The following is a 13290-nucleotide window of genomic DNA, read 5'->3' as shown; positions in this document are numbered from 1 at the left end:
TCCCAGGGATGAAGCCCACTTGATCATGGTGGATAAGCTTTTTGATGTGCTGCTGGATTCGGTTTGCCAGCATTTTATTGAGGATTTTTGCATCAATGTTCATCAAGGATATTGGTCTAAAATTCTCTTTTTTGGTTGTGTCTCTGCCCGGCTTTGGTATCAGAATGAAGCTGGCCTCATAAAATGAGTTAGAGAAGATTCCCTCTTTTTCTATTGATTGGAATAGTTTCAGAAGGAATGGTACCAGTTCCTCCTTGTACCTCTGGTAGAATTCGGCTGTGAATCCATCTGGTCCTGGACTCTTTTTGGTTCGTAAGCTATTGATTATTGCCACAATTTCAGATCCTGTTATTGATCTATTCAGAGATTCAACTTCTTCCTGGTTTAGTCTTGGGAGACTGTATGTGTCGAGGAATTTATCCATTTCTTCTAGATTTTCTGGTTTATTTGCGTAGAGGTGTTTGTAGTATTCTCTGATGGTAGTTTGTATTTCTGTGGGATCGGTGGTGATATCCCCTTTATCATTTTTTATTGCATCTATTTGATTCTTCTCTCTTTTTTCTTTATTAGTCTTGCTAGCGGTCTATTTTGTTGATCCTTTCAAAAAAACCAGCTCCTGGATTCATTAATTTTTTGAAGGGTTTTTTGTGTCCTATTTCCTTCAGTTCTGCTCTGATTTTAGTTATTTCTTGCCTTCTGCTAGCTTTTGAATGTGTTTGCTCTTGCTTCTCTAGTTCTTTTAATTGTGATGTTAGGATGTCAATTTTGGATCTTTCCTGCTTTCTCTTGTGGGCATTTAGTGCTATAAATTTCCCTCTACACACTGCTTTGAATGCATCCCAGAGATTCTGGCATGTTGTATCTTTGTTCTCGTTGGTTTCAAAGAACATTTTTATTTCTGCCTTCATTTCGTTATGTACCCAGTAGTCATTCAGGAGCAGGTTGTTCAGTTTCCATGTAGTTGAGCGGTTTTGAGTGAGATTCTTAATACTGAGTTCTAGTTTGATTGCACTGTGGTCTGAGAGACAGTTTGTTACAATTTCTGTTCTTTTACATTTGCTGAGGAGAGCTTTACTTCCAAGTATGTGGTCAATTTTGGAATAGGTGTGGTGTGGTGCTGAAAAAAATGTATATTCTGTTGATTTGGGGTGGAGAGTTCTGTAGATGTCTATTAGGTCCGCTTGGTGCAGAGCTGAGTTCAGTTCCTGGGTATCCTTGTTGACTTTCTGTCTCGTTGATCTGTCTAATGTTGACAGTTGGGTGTTAAAGTCTCCCATTATTAATGTGTGGGAGGCTAAGTCTCTTTGTAGGTCACTCAGGACTTGCTTTATGAATCTGGGTGCTCCTGTGTTGGGTGCATATATATTTAGGATACTTAGCTCTTCTTGTTGAATTGATCCCTTAGCATTATGTAATGGCCTTCTTTGTCTCTTTTGATCTTTGTTGGTTTAAAGTCTGTTTTATCAGAGACTAGGATTGCAATCCCTGCCTTTTTTTGTTTTCCATTTGCTTGGTAGATTTTCCTCCATCCTTTTATTTTGAGCCTATGTCTGTCTCTGCACGTGAGATGGGTTTCCTGAATACAGCACACTGATGGGTCTTGACTCTTTATTCAATTTGCCAGTCTGTGTCTTTTAATTGGAGCATTTAGTCCATTTACATTTAAAGTTAATATTGTTATGTGTGAATTTGATCCTGTCATTATGATGTTAGCTGGTTATTTTGCTCATTAGTTGACGCAGTTTCTTCCTAGTCTCGATGGTCTTTACATTTTGGCATGATTTTGCAGCGGCTGGTGCCGGTTGTTCCTTTCCATGTTTAGCACTTCCTTCAGGAGCTCTTTTAGGGCAGGCCTGGTGGTGACAAAATCTCTCAGCATTTGCTTGTCCATAAAGTATTTTATTTCTCCTTCACTTATGAAGCTTAATTTGGCTGGATATGAAATTCTGGGTTGAAAATTCTTTTCTTTAAGAATGTTGAATATTGGCCCCCACTCTCTTCTGGCTTGTAGGGTTTGTGCTGAGAAATCAGCTGTTAGTCTGATGGGCTTCCCTTTGAGGGTAACCCGACCTTTCTCTCTGGCTGCCCTTAACATTTTTTCCTTCATTTCAACTTTGGTGAATCTGACAATTATGTGTCTTGGAGTTGCTCTTCTCGAGGAGTATCTTTGTGGCGTTCTCTGTATTTCCTGAATCTGAACATTGGCCTGCCTTGCTAGATTGGGGAAGTTCTCCTGGATAATACCCTGCAGAGTGTTTTCCAACTTGGTTCCATTCTCCCCATCACTTTCAGGTACACGAATCAGACATAGATTTGGTCTTTTCACATTGTCCCATATTTCTTGGAGGCTTTGCTCATTTCTTTTTGTTCTTTTTTCTCTAAACTTCCCTTCTCGCTTCATTTCATTCATTTCATCTTCCATCACTGATACCCTTTCTTCCAGTTGATTGCATTGGCTCCTGAGGCTTCTGCGTTCTTCACGTAGTTCTCAAGCCTTGGTTTTCAGCTCCATCAGCTCCTTTAAGCACTTCTCTGTATTGGTTATTCTAGTTATACATTCTTCTAAATTTTTTTCAAAGTTTTCAACTTCTTTGCCTTTGGTTTGAATGTCCTCCCGTAGCTCAGAGTAATTTGATCGTCTGAAGCCTTCTTCTCTCAGCTCGTCAAAGTCATTCTCTGTCCAGCTTTGTTCTGTTGCTGGTGAGGAACTGTGTTCCTTTGGAGGAGAGGCACTCTGCTTTTTAGAGTTTCCAGTTTTTCTGTTCTGTTTTTTTCCCCATCTTTGTGGTTTTATCTACTTTTGGTCTTTGATGATGGTGATGTACAGATGGGTTTTTGGTGTGGATGTCCTTTCTGTTTGTTAGTTTTCCTTCTAACAGACAGGACGCTCAGCTGCAGCTCTGTTGGAGTACCCTGCCCTGTGAGGTGTCAGTGTGCCCCTGTTGGGGGGTGCCTCCCAGTTAGGCTGCTCGGGGGTCAGGGGTCAGGCACCCACTTGAGGAGGCAGTCTGCCCCTTCTCAGATCTCCAGCTGCATACTGGGAGAACCACTGCTCTCTTCAAAGCTGTCAGACAGGGACATTTAAGTCTGCAGAGGTTACTGCTGTCTTTTTGTTTGTCTGTGCCCTGCCCTCAGAGGTGGAGCCTACAGAGGCAGGCAGGCCTCCTTGAGCTGTGGTGGGCTCCACCCAGTTCGAGCTTCCCGGCTACTTTGTTTACCTAAGCAAGCCTGGGCAATGGCGGGCACCCCTCCCCCAGCCTCGCTGCCGCCTTGCAGTTTGATCTCAGACTGCTGTGCTAGCAATCAGCGAGACTCTGTGGGCGTAGGACCCTCCGAGCCAGGTGCGGGATATAATCTTGTGGTGCGCCATTTTTTATGCCCTTCGGAAAAGTGCAGTATTCGGGTGGGAGTAACCCGATTTTCCAGGCGCCGTCCGTCACCCCTTTGTTGACTAGGAAAGGGAACTCCCTGACCCCTTGCACTTCCCGAGTGAGGCAATGCCTCGCCCTGCTTCGGCTGGTGCACAGTGCACGCACCCACTGACCTGAGCCCACTGTCTGGCACTCCCTAGTGAGATGACCCCGGTACCTCAGATGGAAATGCAGAAATCACCCATCTTCTGCATCGCTCACGCTGGGAGCTGTAGACGGGAGCTGTTCTTATTCGGCCATCTTGGCTCCTCCCCCTCTTTTCCTTTTTTTTAACATTTATTTTAGTTTCAGAGTACATCTATAGATAAATTGCGTGTTACAGGGGTTTGGTCCCTATACCATTTCATCACCGAGGTAATAAGCATAGTATCCAAAAGGCAGTTTTTTTTTTTTAATTCTTACCTTCCTACCACGCTCCATGCCCAAGTAGGCCCCAGTATCTATTGTTCCTTTCTTTGTGCCCATGTGTACTCAGTGTTTAGCTCCCACTTATAAGTGGGAACATGTGGTATTTGGTTTTCTGCTCCTGCATTAGTTCACTAGGAAAATGACCTCCAGCTCCATCCATGTTGCTGGAAAGGATGTTATTTTGCTCCTTCCTATGGCTGCATAGTATTCCATGGTGTATATACACCACATTTTCTTTATCCAGTCTACTGGATAATCAATTTAGGTTGATTCCTTTTCTTTGCTATTGTGAATAGTGCTGCAGTGAACATACATGTGCATGTGTGTTTATAGCAGAACAATTTATATTCCTTTGGGTACATACCCAATAATGAAATTGCTGGGTCAAATGGTAGTTCTGTTTTAAATTCTTTGAGAAATCACTAAATTGCTTTCCACAGTGGCTGAACTAATTTACGTTTCCACTAACAGTGTATATGCATTCCCTTTTCTCTGCAGCCTTGCCAACATCTGTTACTTTTTGACTTTATTAATAGCCATTCTGACTAGTATGAGATGGTATCTCACCGTGGTTTTTATTTGCATTTTTTTAATGATTTGCGATGTTGAACATTTTTTCATATGCTTGTTGGCTGTGTGTATGTCTTTTTTTGAAAAGTGTCTATTCATGTTCTTTGCCATTTTTAATAGAGTTTTTTTTATTTTTTCTTGTAAATTTAAGATTCTTATAGATTCTGGATATTAGACCTTTGTCAGATGCATAGTTTGAAAATATTTTCTCCCAGTCTGTGGGTTGTCTGTTTATTGACAGTTTCTTTTGCTGTGCAGAAGCTCTTTAACTAGGTCCCATTTGTCAATTTTTGTTTTTGTTTAAATTGCCTTTGGTATCTTTGTCATAAAATCTTTACGAGGGCCTATATCTAGAATGGTATTTTTCTAGGTTTTCTTTAAGGGTTTTTACAGTTTTAGGTTTTACATTTAAGCCATTAATCCATCTTGAGTTAATTTTGTATATGGTTTAAAGAAGGGGTCCTATTTTAGTCTTCTAGATATGGCTAGCCAGTCATTTCATCAACCATTTACTGAATAGGGAATCCTTTCCCCATTGCTTGTTTTAGTTGACTTTGTTGAAAATCAGGTGGTTGTGGTGTATGGCTTTATTTCTGGGCTCTCTACTCTGTTTCATTGGTCTATGTGTCTGTTTTTGTACGAGTACCATGCTGTTTTGGTTACTGTAGCCTTGTAGTACAGTTTGAAATTGGGTAATGTGTTGCCTCCAGCTTTGTTCTTTTGGCTTAGGATTGCTTTGGCTATTTGGGCTCCTTTTTTCTGGTTCTATAAAAATCGCAGAAGTTTTTTTTCTAATTCTGTGAAGAACATCATTGGTAGTTTAATAAGAATAGCACTGAATCTGCAAATTACTTTGGGCAGTATGGCCATTTTAACAACATTGATTCTTCCTATTTATGAGCATGGAATGTTTTTCCATTTGTTTGTGTCTATTTGCTGTGTCATCTCTGATTTCTTTGAGTAGGGTTTTGTAGTTCTCATAGAGAGATTTCACCTCCCTGGCTAGCTAAGCATTGTTTCTTTTTTGTGGCTATTGTGAATGGGGTTGTGTTCTTGATTTGGCACTCAGCTTCAACATTATTGGTGTATAGAAATGCTACTGTTTTTCGCACATTAATTTTGTATCCAGAAACTTGGCTGAAGTTGTTTATCAGATCTGGGAGCTTTGGGGTAGAGACAATCAGGTTTCCTAGGTTTAAAATCATAATGTCTACAAGCACAGATAGTTTGACTTCCTCTCTTCCTATTTGCATGCCTTTTATTTCTTTCTATTGCCTGATTGCTCTGGCTAAGACTTCCAGTACTATGTTGAATAGGAATGGTGACAGTAGGAATCCTTGTCTTGTTTCAGTTCTTAAGGGGAATGCTTCAGCTTCTGCCCATTCAGTATGATATTGGCTGTAAATGGCTCTTATTATTTTGAGGTATATTTCTTTAATGCCTAGGTTACTGAGGATTTTTAAATAAAGAAATGCTGAATATTATCAAAAACTTTTTCTGCATCTGTTGAAATGACAATGTGGTTTTGTTTTTATTTCTGTTCATGTGGTGCATCACATTTACTGATTTGCCTTTGTTGAACCAAACTTGCATCCCAGGGATAAAGCCTACTTGATTGTGGAGCAATAGCTCTTTGATGTACTGCTGAATTCAGTTTGCTGGTGTTTTGTTCAGGATTTTTGCATTTTTATTCATCAAAGATATTGCCTGAAGGTTTCTTTTTTTCCTCTCTTCACCAGACTTTTGTATCAGGATGATGCTGGCCTCATAGAACGCATTAGGGAGGAGTGCCTCCTAATTTTTTTTTTAATAGTTTCAGTAGGAATGGTACCAGCTCTTCTTTGTATTTCTAGTAGAGTTCGGCTGTGAATCTGTTTTGACCTGAGTTTTTCTGGTTGGTAGGCTTTTTATTACTGATTCAATTTTGGAATTTATTATTTGTCTGTTCAGGATTTCAATTTCTTCTTGGTTCAGTCTTGAGAGGTATGTTTCCAGGAATGTATCCATTTCTTATAGGTTCTCTATATGTGTGCATAGAGGTGTTTGCAATCATCTCTAGTGTTTTTTTGCATTTCTAGGGGTCAATGGTAATGTCCCCTATGTCAATTCTGATTGTGTTTATTTGGATCTTCTTTTCTTTATTAGTCTAGCTAGCTAGCAGCCTATCTATCATATTTATTCTTTCAAAGAACCAATTCTGGTTTCATCAATCTTTTGAATTTTTTTTGTGTCTCAGTTTCATTCAGTTCAGCTTTGATTTTGGTTATTTCTAGTCTTCTGCTAGCTTTGGGGTTGGCTTTCTCTTGTTTTCCTAGTTTCTCAAGATGTGATATTAGGTGGTTAATTTGAGATATTTCTAACTTTTTAATGTGGGTATTTAGTGCTATAAAGTTTCCTCTTAACCCTGCTTTAGCCATGTCCCAGAGATTCTGGTATGGTGTGTCTTTGTTTTCATTAGTTTCAAATAATTTCTTGATTTCTGATTTAATTCCATTGCTTACTCAGAAGTCATCCAGGAGCCGGTTGTTTAATTTCCATGTAATTATAGGGTTTTAAGAAATCCTCTTGATGTTGATATCTATTTTTATTATACTGAGAGTGTGGTCGGTATGATTTTATTTTTCTTTGGATATGCTGAGGATTATTTTAGCCTGATTGTGTGGTGGATTTTAGAAGATGTGCTATGTGGTGATGAGAAGAATGTATCCTGTGTTGTTCTGGGGTGGAGAGTTCTGTGGAGGTCTATCAGATCCATTTGGTCCAATGTTGACTTCAGGTCCTGAATATCTTTGTTAATTTTCTGCCTCAATGATCACTATTATGGGGTGTTGAAGTCTCCTATTATTGTTGTTTGGTTTATCTAAGTCTCTTGTTAGGTCTCTAAGAACTTGTTTTATGAATCCAGATACTCCTGTGCTGGGTGCCTATATATTTAGGATAGTTGAGTCTTCTTGTTAAGTTGAACCCTTTACCACTATGTAATGCCCTTTCTTGTCTTTTTTTGACCATTGTTGGTTTAAAGTCTGTTTTATCTGAAATTAGAATAGCAACCCCGATTTTTTTTTCAATTTGCTTGGTAGGATTTTCTCTATCCCTTTACTTTGAGCCTATTGGTATCATTGCATGTGAGATGGGTCTCTTGAAACCAGTATCCAGTTGGGTCTTGCTTCTTTATCCAACTTGCCACTCTGTGCCTTTTAATTGGGGCATTTGGCACATTTACATTCAAGGTTAATATTGATATATGCAGATTTGATCTTGTCATTATGTTGCCAGCTAGTTATTGTGCAGACTTGATTGTGTAGTTGCTTTATAGTGTCAACGGTCTATGTACTTAAGTGTGTTTTTGTGGTGGCTGGTAATGGTCTTTTGTTTCCATATTTAGCACTCCTCATGTAAGGACTTCTTGTAAGGCATGTCTGGTGGCAACAAATTCTGTTAGCATTTACTTGTCTGAAAAGGATCTTATGTCTCCTTTGCTTACGAAGCTTAGATTGCTGAATATAAGATTCTTCACTGGAGTTTCTTTTCTTTAAGAATGCTGAATATAGGCCCACAGTCTCTTTTGGCTTATAGGGTTTCTTCTGATATTAAACTTTTCTTATATCTGTTACAAACTGCACAGCACTGGATTAACTTTAGCTATCTTGATAATTTTGTTTACATATAATCAATTTACATCAGTTTGCTTATTGGTTAATTTGGATTTATTTCAGCCATATTGTTTTTGTGATATTTACGTTGCTTTTTCCATGTTCTTATCTATTTTATGCACTAGTGGTTGCTTGATTTTTAATAAAATTAAAATTTTAAATTAAAATTCCCAAAATAGTTTCCACATTTCACCTGCTATTTCTATTCTTTTAATGGTTCCCTTAAAATCTTAACACAGATAATTAATAAAATCTAAAGAAATCCATATCTCAATCCTACTCCTGACTAAGGCTTTAAACCTGATCATGGTCCTCTCCTCTTTTATATGTTATGATTGTGTAGTATATTAGTTCTACTTTGTTACTGATATTTATTCACTGTCCACTGTCTTCTCCTCTTCTTCCTCATATTTCTTTTTCTTTACAGTCAATTTTTAAAAAAAGATTTATCTACCACTTATTTTATTTACCATTCTTCCTTGAATTTTGGTCCTTACATCAGGGTTCATTTTCTTTATTTTTGAAGTATATACTTTAGATATTTCTTGAATAAGTTTTCTTTGTTACAAACCTGTTTTTGTTTGTCTGAAAATAGCTTTATTTTACTCTCAATACTTAAAAATTAGCTTAGTAAGATATACAATTCTAGGTCAACAGTTATTTTCTCTCAGCACTTTAAAGATACTATTCCACTGTCTTTTGGCTTCCGTGGTTGCTGCTGACAAATCTAGCAGTGCTACTGACAAGTTTGTTCCTTGGTAAGTAATATATTTACTTCTGGCTGCTTTAAAGAACTTCTGTCTTTTAGTTTCTGCAGTCCACTATGTTGAATTGAGGTACAGATTTCATTTTAAAAATTTCCCTGGGGCTCATTACAGTTCTGAATCCAAGGGATTCATATTTGTTGACTCCAGAATAGCATTATCTATTAGTTCTTCAAACAATGCTTTTTTTCCCCATTCTTACTACTCTCTCCTCGAATTCCAATGAAATGTGTGCCAATTATTCTCATTCTATTGTATTTTTTTTACCTTCTTTTCCTCATTTTTCTCTCTTTGCCTCTGTATGCTGCATTCTGGATAGTTTCTTCAAATCTATTATCAGTTTCCTAATTCTTTTGTAAAGCTGTGTCAATATTTACAGTTTAACTCATCTATTTAGTGTAATATATAGTTTTATTTTCTAGATGTTCTATTTCTAGAAGCCTTTTTCAAATAGATCTGGTCTTTTTTATGGTACCATGTTCATTTCTCATAGTTTCATAATTTTCTTAAACAGCCTTTAAAATCTTGCTTTAATTTTTATATTCAACAATTCTATAATCCAAAGATTCTGAGATTTTTCCTGATGTTTGTTTGTGCTGACTCTTGCCTTATATCCTTGCATATTTCATAATTTCAGAACTTTGGTTTGGCTGGGCTTTACTTGGCATTCTATCACATGTTAGGTTGAAAATGTATCCTTCCAAAGATTTACATTTCTGTCTAGTTGGTATCCCAGGGAATTCTTAATTCTCAGCTTTGGGGGTTCATGACCATGTCAGTAATTTTCAAACTTCGAACACATGTGAGGTCAGTTCTACGTTTTAAAATGCTTGGGATGGAGGCAGTGAGGACACTCTGCTTCCACCTATGATGGAATAGCTAGTACTTGGTTAGCCCTCTTGCTATAAAGTATTATTAAAATGAACAAAATATATGAAAACTATTTTCAGACTTTGGACAAGAGGCAATGCAGGATTATGATTCCCAAGAGAAGGAAAACAAATGAGGTGATATAATGACCACTCTGTTTTATTCTGTCTAGAAAATTTTCTGGACTGTTTCGTAGAGTGCAAGAGCCCAAACAGAACACAGAAGTGTCACTTAGCCAAGGAGACAGACATTAGAGCCTGAGGAGGCTGAGTTGGTTGGAAAGTGTGGAGTATAGTACTGAGAAAAAGGAAGTTGGTTATAGACAGAGCTACAGACATCTCTATAGGAAACCCCTTAAGTCTTTGGTTAATTATTGTTATGAAATGAATTGTGTTTTCATCTCCCTCACCTAAATTCACAGGTTGAAACCCTAGCCCTCAGTGTGCCTGTCTGTGAAGACAGGGCCTTTAGAAAGGTAAGTTAAGGTTAAATGAGCTCATAAGAGTGGTGGTCTAATGCAATAGGAATGGTGTCTTTATAAGAGAAAGGGATACCAGAGCGCATGCTCTCTCTCTGTCTCTCCAGACATGTATAGAGAGAAGAGACCATGTGAGGACACATGAGTAGGCCGCTGTCTATAAACCAGAAATGTTATCAGAAACCATCCTTAATAGCATCTTGATCTTGGACTTCTAGCCTCTAGAAGTGTAAGAAAATAAATTTCTGGTTTTTTTTAAGCCTCCCAGTTTGTGTTATTTTGTTATGGCAGCCTAAGTAGACTAATATAGCTACTAAGCTGCACATGCTCAGCGAAAGACTCCATGAGGACAGATAAAGAACATCTATTGGAGAAACAAAAAGTACTGAGGAAAGAATATCTACAAAGGAAGCTGTATATTGAATAACTACTGAAGCTCACACAAGGTTAAAACACATTTGATTTTTGAACAGCCAGAGTGTAGAGACCTTGTTGAATATACAGGAGATTCAAAAGAGACCCTCAGAAAGGCTACACCTTAGGCATAAGGCTAATGTAATCCTAGAGTAAAGAATACTATGGACTCTTTCTTGTAAAACCTTAAAATAAGCTTAGAAAGAACCAGGCTGATCTGCAAGTAAATTAACTACCTGGCAGAACAAAACTAGACACCCGATTTAAGGATGACAGCCAAATCTAGACACTTAATAAAGTGGCATCCATAATGTCCAGGATATAACACAAAATTATCAGACGTGAAGAAAAAGGAAATATGACCTATTACTAGGAGGTAAATCAGGGATAGAAATAGAACCAGGAATAACAAAGATAGAATAGGAAATAAGAACTTTAAAACTACATATAAATATATTCTAGAAATTTAGGAAATCTGTGAACATAATGAGAGAATAGGAATTCTCATTAGCCAAATAGAAACTAAGAAAAAAACTAAATAAAAATTCAAGAAGCATAAAATGTGGTATCTGAAATGAAACATTTATACTGCAGGAGACACAACTGGTGAACTTGAAGAGCAACAAAAAATATGAAAACCAAAGCATACAGAAAAAGGAAGATGAAAAAAATTAACAAAGACTCAGTGACCTATGGAATAGTCCAGATGGGCTAACATATATGTAATTAGAGGAGAGAAATGAGAAAGATTAGGGGCAGAAAAATTATTTGAAAAAAATAATAGCTGAAAATTTTCCAAATTTCATGAAAACTCTAAACTTACAGATCCAAGCAGTTCAATAAACCCCAGAAGCATAAAGAATATCACACCAAGGCAAATCATAATACAATTTTTCAAAACTAGTAATAAAGAAAAAAATGTTAAAAGTAGCCTGATGATAAATTACATGCAACAGAACTAGGAAGATAATTATTGTTAATTTCTCATCAGAGACAATAAAAAGAAAAAGACAATGAAATCTGTAATGTACTAGAAGGAAAAGAAAATCAACCTAGAATTCTGTATCCATCAAAAATATTCTACGAAAATGAAGCCAAAATAAAGACACATTTAGACAAAATAAAGTTGAGAGAACTTATCGACAGAAGACTTGTGCTACAAGAATTGTTCAAGGAAGGTCCTCATGCTTAAGGAAAATGATGAAAAGTGGAACTATATAAAGAAGAGTGCTAGAAACAGTAAATATGTAGATAAATATAAAATATCTTTATCAAAGTCTTACTTTCTCTCAATGGTAATTGTTTATAACAAAAATAATTTAAGTGTCTTGTGGGGTTTAAAACACATAAATAACATATGACAATAGCAGAAATAATAAGGTAGAGTAAAATGAAAGTATATTGTTGTAAGGTTCACATGCTATAGGTGAAAAAGTATACTGTTATTTGAAAGTAAACTATACTACATTAAAGATACAGTTTAGATGTGAAAGATATTATAGGCCTTGGAGCGACCATTAAAAATAGGTAATTATATCTAATAAGCCAAAAGAAAATATAAAATGATAAAATGTCAAAAAAATGATTAATTCAAAAGAAGTCAGAAAAGGAAGAGAGAGTATCCTAGAACAGATGGAACAAACAGAAAACAAAAAGCAAGATAGTAGACTCTGTATGGTAGTAAACCTAACTGTATCAATAATTACATTAAATGTAGGTGGAGTAACTGCTCCAATTAAAAGACAGAAATTGTCATATAGAATAAAAAAATCAAGGCCTGAATGGGTCATAAAACATTCACTTAAGAGATGCATTTAAAAAATAAGGACACAAGTTAATAGTAAAAGGATGAAAAACTATAAACCATGCAAACACTAATGATAAGAGAGTTGGCATGGTTGGAGTAGCTATGGTAACATTAGGAGTATTACTAGAATTAAAGAGGAATATTTCATAATGATAAAAGGGTCAATTCATCAAGACTATGAAAATCATAAGTGATTATGAATCTAAGGGCAGGACGTCAAACAAACTGACTGCCAATAAAACCATGGTTGCAGTTGACAATTTCAATATCCCCTTTTCAATAATTATAGAATAAGCGGACAAAAAAATCAGTGAGGCTATAGAGGGCTTATATAGCATTACTAACTAACTGAACCTAATTTACCTTTATTGAACATTACATTCAACAAATGCAGAACACATATTCCTTTCAAATGCACATGGGACATTCAACAAGACATACATAGACTGGGCCATAAAATGAGTTTTGAAACATTTTTTTAATTGAAAGTTTTTGAAAAATCAGAGATTCTTTCCCCCTGCTCCAACCAAGCACCCAGCCCAAGACAGAAAACTTTCCTCATCGTCTTTCTTTGTCAGAAGATGGATTTTTCCAGTTCATTCTTTTACTGAGCCTCTAACCCTTCATCTGCTTTTTCTCCCATGAGGTCTCAGTTCAACATTCCCACCTTATACAAAAAGCTTGTTTTTGTCTTCCATAGCCAAAAAATACTAAGTCCCTTTGTTACTGAGATTGACAAATGTCTGCAGGACAACTGTAACTTTCAGGCTTTTACACAGTTCTGGTTTTCATCTGCTTTCCACTTTTGGCCATTGAGGAGTTCCCTCAGTATTTTGCATGCTCATCTATGCATTTCAAAATCTGTTTGTGATATTGTGTTCAGTATTCTAGGGGT

Source organism: Gorilla gorilla, chromosome 18, assembly GCF_029281585.2.
Source record: "Gorilla gorilla gorilla isolate KB3781 chromosome 18, NHGRI_mGorGor1-v2.1_pri, whole genome shotgun sequence".
NCBI lineage: Eukaryota > Metazoa > Chordata > Mammalia > Primates > Hominidae > Gorilla > Gorilla gorilla.
The sequence above is the reverse complement of the archived record's forward strand: the minus strand, read 5'-3'. Positions refer to the sequence as shown.